Genomic DNA, 7689 nt, shown 5'->3' with positions numbered 1-7689 from the left:
TTTGTTGGACACAAGGTTTCACATAAAGGCATCGAGGCTGACCCGCAAAAGGTGAAGGCTATCCAGCAGCTCCCACAGCCAAAATGTGTGGAAGATGTGCGACGTCTCATGGGCATGGCAAACTACCTCGCCAAGTTCATGCCACAGTTGGCTACCACAACTACACCGCTTAAGGAGCTGCAAAAGGGAAGAAATGAATGGATTTGGGCTGAGCCACAGGAAACGGCGTTCCAGAAGCTTAAGGAGATTCTAAGCTCTCCTGAGGTGCTCACTCAGTACTCCAATACAGCAGAAACAAGAGTTGCTGCAGATGCATCACCTTTTGGTATTGGAGCTGTACTCACACAAAAACAGTCAGACGACACATGGCGTCCAGTGACATACATTTCAAGAGGACTAACAGACACTGAGAGGCGCTATGCGCAGATTGAAAAAGAAGCGCTTGCTGTCACGTGGGCGTGTGAAAGACTTTCATCTTATCTTATGGGGCTACAATTCACTCTGGTAACAGACCACAAACCCCTTGTCCCTCTTTTGAGCACAAGAGGATTGGATGACCTTCCACCGCGCATCTTACGATTCAGGCTTCGATTGCTGCGCTTTACTTTCAAGATCATCCATGTTCCGGGAAAAACCCTAGTCACAGCTGACGCGCTGTCACGCGCTCCAGTTGGAGGTCCGCCCTCTGCAGGAGATCTACAGTTGGAAAAGGACGTGGAGGTTTTCGTGGACACTCTTGTTAGCTGTCTTCCAGCTACGGACAAAAGGCTGGAAGAGATAAGGTCCGCACAGGAAAAAGATGAGCTGTGCCGGAAAATAAGGGACTATTGCGGTGTCGGTTGGCCAGAGAAATGCAAGCTAGACCCAGAGCTGAAAGTGTACTGGCAACACAGGATGGACTTAAATGTGTGTCGCAGTCTTCTCATGAAAGGAGAAAGACTTTGGATCCCACCACTTTTGAGAGCGGACATTCTGCAACGTCTGCATGTAGGCCATCAAGGAATTTCCAAATGCAGAGCAAGAGTCTTGGGGACCAGCTGGGAATCAACCATCCAGACAATGATTAATCTGGAGAGGACCTTCCCTTGGACGTAGACCCGTGTCGGGGGAAGAATGTGAGGCTGGGCTGAGATAACGCACGACTCTTTTCGACTGTGCTTGCCCGAGTACATTTTCTCATGAGATTAAGAAAAAGCCGCTCAGTACTATTTCCTGAACCTCTGCCCCATTCATTTCAAAAGTCCTAGATAATGTAGTCGCCACTCAACTCCACTCTCATCTCACCTGCAATAACCCTTTCAGTCCGGTTTCCGTGCACTTCACAGCACTGAATCAACTCTACTCAAGGTCACCTCTGATCTCCTCATTGCAGCTGACTCCGATTCATTCTCCATTGTCATCCTTCTTAACCTGACTGCGGCCTTTGACACCATCTCACACACCATCCTTCTCAAAAGACTTTCTTCCATCGGCATCACCCACACCGCCCTCAACTGGTTCCATTCATACTTCAAAGACCGCACTCAGTTCATCCAGCTTAAATATTTCTCATCAAAGTCCCTCCCAGTCACCTCAGGTTTGCCCCAAGGCTCGGTCCTTGCCCCCCTATTATGTATCATATACCTCCTTGCCCTTGGCAGCATTTTCCGAAAATTCAATATCGCTTTATATTGCTTCGCGGATGACACCCAGCTCTAGTTCTCCTGCAAACCCAGCATATCACTCCCTCCCACCTCCGTCACCTCCTGTCTATCTGAAATCAATGACTGGTTTTCTAATGATTTCATGAGGCTTAACAGCGACAAAACAGAAGTTATTCTTTTCAGTACAAAATCAATACAATCCAAAGTTGTCAGTTTTCCCATTCCTGTTGGCCCCTCCATTGTTTTCCCCTCCCCTCAGGTCAAGAGTCTGGGTGTCATCCTTGACAGCACTCTATCTTTCCATAAGCATAATAACACAACCCGGTCAGCCTACTTCCATCTGCACAATATCAGTCAACACCGCCCCTCCCTTTTTCCCTCATCCACTTCTATTCTGGTCCAAGTCGAGTCAAGTCAATTTTATGTGTATAGCCCTTAATCACAGACAGTCTCAAAGGGCTTTACATAACCACAATCAACATCCACTGATCTTAACCCCCAGGAGGGCAAGGAAAAACTCAAAATCCCATTGGGGGAAAAGTGAGAAAACTTGAGAAGGGACCACAGATGGGGGGGAAACCCCCTTCCAGGATGACCAGGCTGCTTTGGATGCTAAGTGGGCAACATTTGACACATACAATGATGCTATACAATGTTAGATGAGATAATGTGAGAGTCAATTAAATGAAGTGCTGCAGGAAGATGACTTTAGTGGAGTGGGTCCTCATCCAGGACCGTAATCTCCATGGCAGCATATCCGAGGATGAGCCTTCGATCTTGAAATAGTCAGTTTGGGGTAAATTCAAAACAGCCACTTCCAAGTGAATCACCATCACCTAATTCCCAAGCCGTGGAATTGGGAACAGAAAAAAAAGAACAGAAACAGTAAACAGGCCAACAAATAATTAAATTAGATGCTAAAGTATATAAATAAATTGATCAAATGTCACGCTGCAGGAAGACGACATCACTGGAACAGGTGCATGCCCAGTTTGTCAATGCCTTAAACTTCCTAGTGGGTCACCGTCACCTAATCCCCCAGCCGGGGAAAAGGGGGCAGAATAGAGAAGAAAAGAGAAAAAGCGGCAGTAAACAGGCCAACAAATAGTTCAACTAAATGCACAAGAGTATAAATGCGTCTTTAATAGTGTTTTGAACATTTCTACTGAGGTGGCGCCTCTAATACCTGAGGGTAGTGCATTCCAAAGCATTGGTGCCCGAATAGAGAACGCTCTAGAACCTGTGGACTTCTTTTTGGCTCGCGGAATCACTAAAAGACCAGCATTTTGTGAGCGAAGGTTTTGGGACGGAACATATGGTACCACGAGGTCAACGAGATAGGAAGGAGCTAAGCCATGCAATATTTTATAGGCAAGTAGCAGAACTTTAAAATCACATCTCAAGTGGACCGGAAGCCAATTCAAATTGGCAAGTATCGGGGTAATATGATCAAACTTTCTCGTTCTAGTCAAGAGTCTAGCTGCTGCATTTTGAACTAACTTTTAATACTAGACATGGGGAGACCCAAGAGCAAAATGTTACAATAGTCGAGGCGAGACGTAACAAACGCATGGATTAAGATTTCTGCATCACAAGTTGATAGAATTGGGCGAATTTTAGCAATGTTACGCAGATGAAAAAATGCAGTTCTAGTAATATTTTTAATGTGCATTTGAAACGACATAGTTGTGTCAAATATAACACCGAGATTTTTTGTTGAATCCTTTTGGGCAATTTATCGATACTCATAGTGGTGTCTTTGAAAAAGGTACCGATGACGCGCTGGTCCAATGATCAGCATCTCGGTTTTATCTGAGTTAAGACGCAAAAAATTGAAAGACATTCATAGTTTAATTTCGGCAAGGCATGCCTCTAATTTATAGCAATCACACGGATTCGTTATATCCAACGGCATGTATAATTGCGTATCATCAGCATAACAATGAAAACTAATGTTATATTTCCGTATAATATCACCAAGCGGTAGCATCTAGTACCAATCCCTGCGGAACTCCGCGTGTGATCTTACAAAGATCAGAAGTCGCATTGCCATGAATTACACGGTGCGTCCTCTCCGACAGATACGAATTAAACCAAGAAAGCGCTGAACCTGAAATGCCAACACAAGTTTCAAGGCGTTTTAATAATATGTTATGATCAAGTGTCAAAAGCGGCGCCAAGATCGAGTAAGAGTAATACAGTGAACCCTCGGTTATCGCGGTTAATGGGGACCGAGACCACCCGCGAAAACTGAAAATCCGCGAAGTAGCGGCGCACCTTCAAAAATGCTTAAATTATATATATATATATATATATATATATATATATATATATACGGGTAGAGAGAGAGAGAGTGAAATTCATGTTATAACAAAAAAAAATTATTATTAAAACTTCTTATTTTTTTATTCCCCAGCCATTATTTTTGTATTTATTCAATTACTTATTTTTGTATTTATTTAATTACTTCGACTTTTAACTTCTGGTACGCCGTCCGGTGTGCCCTGTGAATGTTATGATCCTCCAGCAGAGCTGGAGGATTGAGCAGGACTCTCCAAACGCAGACACAAGTAGGATAACAATCCGACGCCAGGTAGTCAGTGTAGGTGGTAGTGAGTGTAATCAGTGAGTGAATGGGAATCCGGTGCGGGGCTGGTGGGCGCGTCTCGCAGCAGCTGACCGCATGGCGCGAGACGATCGCTGGAGGAACGCCCACACAGCTGAAAAAACAAAAACACACGCGGCATGACAGGCACGGATCATGCCAGTGAAATGAAAGGTGGCATTCTTCATTTATTTATTTATTCATTTATTCATTCATAACTGACAGCCTCGCGCTCCGCTCGTGCCCGGGGGGAAGAGGTGCTCCTCTTCGGCTTAACTGTGACGCGAGCATGCCCTCCTCCTCCGGAGCTTCCATTCGGTTAAACTTAGGGGCCGCTTGACACCGCCCGTGCCCGGGGAAGGTGCTCCTCTTCGGCTTAACTGTCACGCGAGCATGCCCTCCTCCTCCGTAGCTTCCATTCGGTAAAACCTGATTGGAAAGGTTCAAATTGATTATTACTAGTCATATATTCATTAAGTTTTTCAAGATTTTTGCAATAAACGGAAGATTTGAAACCGGTCTATAGTTGTTGAGACTCTCTGGGTCGAGGTTTGGTTGCTTAAGTAGCGGTCGCATAATGGCGGTCCTAAAGCTGCTGGTACTATACCCGTGGTAAGTGATAGATTAATAATATTTAAGACAGACGGTCCTAGGGTCATAAACAGTTCTTTAATTAGTTTGCCAGGAAGCGGATCGAGCACACAAGTTGTCGGTTTTGCCCCACTAAGCAATTTTGTTTGGCTTTCAAGAGATACTTTTTTAAATTGAGATAAGGTTATCGGACAGTTATCAGCCCTAATGTCCCTATTAACACCATTTATGACGGAATTCAACGGAATTGTAAGAACAGTGTCTTTAATCTCATCACGAATACACTCAATCTTCTGAGTAAAGAATTGCATGAAATCGTGAGCTGAATAGGAAGAGCTATCCGAGGTTGGTTGCTGTTGCGTTAGCATTGCTACAGTAGCAAATAAATATTTAGGGTTGTTTTTATGTAAAACAATTAATCTAGAGTAATAATTAGTTTTGGCTAGATTGAGCGCTTCCTTGTATAAACTAGCACACCATGCCTGACGGAAGACCTCCAGTTTGGTCGCACGCCATTTGCGCTCAAGCTTCCTACAAGAATCGTTTCAGTATGCGTGTTTCCTCATTAAACCACGGAGTCAGCCTCTTTGGACAAGTTTTAGTTTTTAAAGGTGCGACGGAGTCAGGCGCATTTAACAGAGCGACATTAAAGTTGTTTGTAAGATCATCAATCGTACCAATATAATTAGGAAACGAATCGGTTACTAAAGGGAGTAGCTCAGAGAGCGCAGCGGTGGTTAAGGAGCTAATGTTGCGGCTGCTATAGCTTTGATCATGGTCAGAACGATGGCAATGCGCCAAGACTTCAAATTTGATTAAGTAATGGTCAGCTATAGCACTAGTATATGGTAATACAATTATTTTTGAGGATGCTAAGCCCCGGGTTAAAACCAAATCTAACGTGTTACCATTTATATGCGTTGCTTCATCTATTATTTGCATGAAACCAAACATATCAATTATTGTCCGAAACGCCACGGTAAGTGGTTCCGACGGGAGATTCATATGAATGTTGAAGTCGCCCATGATATATTATCCGCATGAGTTACCAAATCAGCCACAAATTCAGAAAATTCATCTAAAAAGCCTGAGTAAGAGCCAGGGGGACGGTAAAAAACGGCAAGATAAAACGGCAGTGCGGCCGTGGATCGCATAATGAGAACTTCAAATGTTTTGAAGGAATTGCTAGGACGAGGACTAAGTTTTAGATTAAATTCGGAAATGAGGGCTACACCCCCATCTTTCTCATCATTGCCTCTCGCAGGCAAGGGGCCAGAGACAATTACTCGACTCAGACTCATCTTTCTGGCGAGATCACAAGTCCTTGCTATGTTTTTTCTTTGTGATCTCTGATTGCTTCATCCTAGTTGTTGGAGCAGTTTTCTTTTGAGTAATGCAGTATGGCAACACCACCACTAGGGCAATTGATGACGTCAGCACTGGTTGCGTTCATCCATAAATAACAAATGCAGGACAGGTGGGGGAACGCTGGTCGGATACCGTTTTTCAACCGCACTTACTCAAGACGCATTATTTATGTACAAACTGGAAGATAGAAGATAGTATATTGTATTGATTACCGCATATGCACGGATGTTTTTGATTTGAAGTTTGGAAGACCGTAGCCATTGATTTATTTATTTGATTTACTTGACTTCACGGCATGACATCTGGACTGAAATGACTACGATTAAGACTAACCCTTGACTGTTTGACGTGACATACATAACTACACATCAACATCAAGACCAGTGAAGCCGAGCGAACGTCATCGCAACTTCAACCCATGGTGAGTGAGTGCGCGTTAAAACTTTCTTTAGCCAGCGTATCATTGAAACGGCAGTAACACTAGTGTCATTGGAGCCGACGTGTATCACTATATCTGAATAGCTAGCGTTGTTTGCACTGCGCTGGTGTCTAGGTCTCTTGCGTGCTAGCTCCATAAGATTAGCTTCAATGTCGGGTGCTCTGGCCCCAGCAATACACATTCTGTGGTTGGATTTTCAAGCTTAATGTATCGAGTAATGGAGTCACCTTTCACTAAAGTGCGGGAGCCAGGAGACCGAGGTGGAATGGAACTGCTCTGTGTCTTAACAGGCTCAACGCGATTAGCAAGCCGTTTACGGCCAATGCTAACCGGTGCTGTCCGCCACATTTACGCTTACCACATTACTCTGCTCTAGCTGGCGGACACGTCCCTCCAGCAGGGAGAGTCTTTCCATGAGAATGGTGCAAGTGTTGCATGTGGTGGTGCACGAAACCATAGTTGCGTTTACTCGCCTGGTGGATGAAAGCAGACGAACAGATGTCGCGCCGAAAGTGACGACACCCTCCACGACCGGGATTCCCACGTTGTCGTCGTGTGGAGGCTTGAGCGGCTCCCTGGAGTGCAGCCAGCATTCTGGGGGCCTGACTAAGAGGAATCCCACCCTGGTGGTCGAACCAAGCGTTAAAAACTTGCTCTCGACTACACACCTCAAAAATGGAAATGGAAGCTCAAAGAAGGAATATTCATACTGGATCGGCCGTCGCCCAGGATAACCAGGTCCGCGTTGGTGCAGTAGAGAGTCCTGCAACTTCGAAAAATACGCTAGACTCAGTTAATGATGACCTAAATGACAATGTAGTGACAGTAGGAGGAGGACTGAGGATAATCTCATTGAATGTGGAGGGTATATCGATGGCTAAGTGTGAGTTGATGGCGCAGATGCTGAGGGAGAAAGATGTACAAGTGTTGGCACTGCAGGAAACTCATCTGACTAAAGAATCGCCCCCATCGAGATACAGTATATCCAGCTTCATACCCATCACGAGAATAGATCATCAACAGTACGGAACCATGATATATGT

At 44.7% G+C, this 7689-nt stretch overlaps 1 long non-coding RNA gene across 1 annotated transcript; it reads right to left on the bottom strand.

Annotated features, from left to right (window-relative positions):
• Positions 1 to 4499: 4499 nt before the first annotated feature.
• On the bottom strand, positions 4500 to 7417 carry LOC148315994 (uncharacterized). The gene is made up of 3 exons (XR_015840445.1): positions 7357 to 7417; positions 7120 to 7269; positions 4500 to 4677 (listed from the first exon to the last, which is right to left on the bottom strand). It is a non-coding gene; the product is annotated as an uncharacterized LOC148315994 (long non-coding RNA).
• Between the last annotated feature and the right edge of the window lie 272 nt (positions 7418 to 7689).

Source organism: Idiotropiscis lumnitzeri, unplaced genomic scaffold, assembly GCF_059441095.1.
Source record: "Idiotropiscis lumnitzeri isolate Australia: NSW breed Sydney's pygmy pipehorse unplaced genomic scaffold, RoL_Ilum_1.0 HiC_scaffold_26, whole genome shotgun sequence".
NCBI classification, from domain to species: Eukaryota; Metazoa; Chordata; class Actinopteri; order Syngnathiformes; family Syngnathidae; genus Idiotropiscis; species Idiotropiscis lumnitzeri.
Note: the sequence above shows the minus strand (reverse complement) of the source record. Positions and strands in the feature narration are given on the sequence as shown.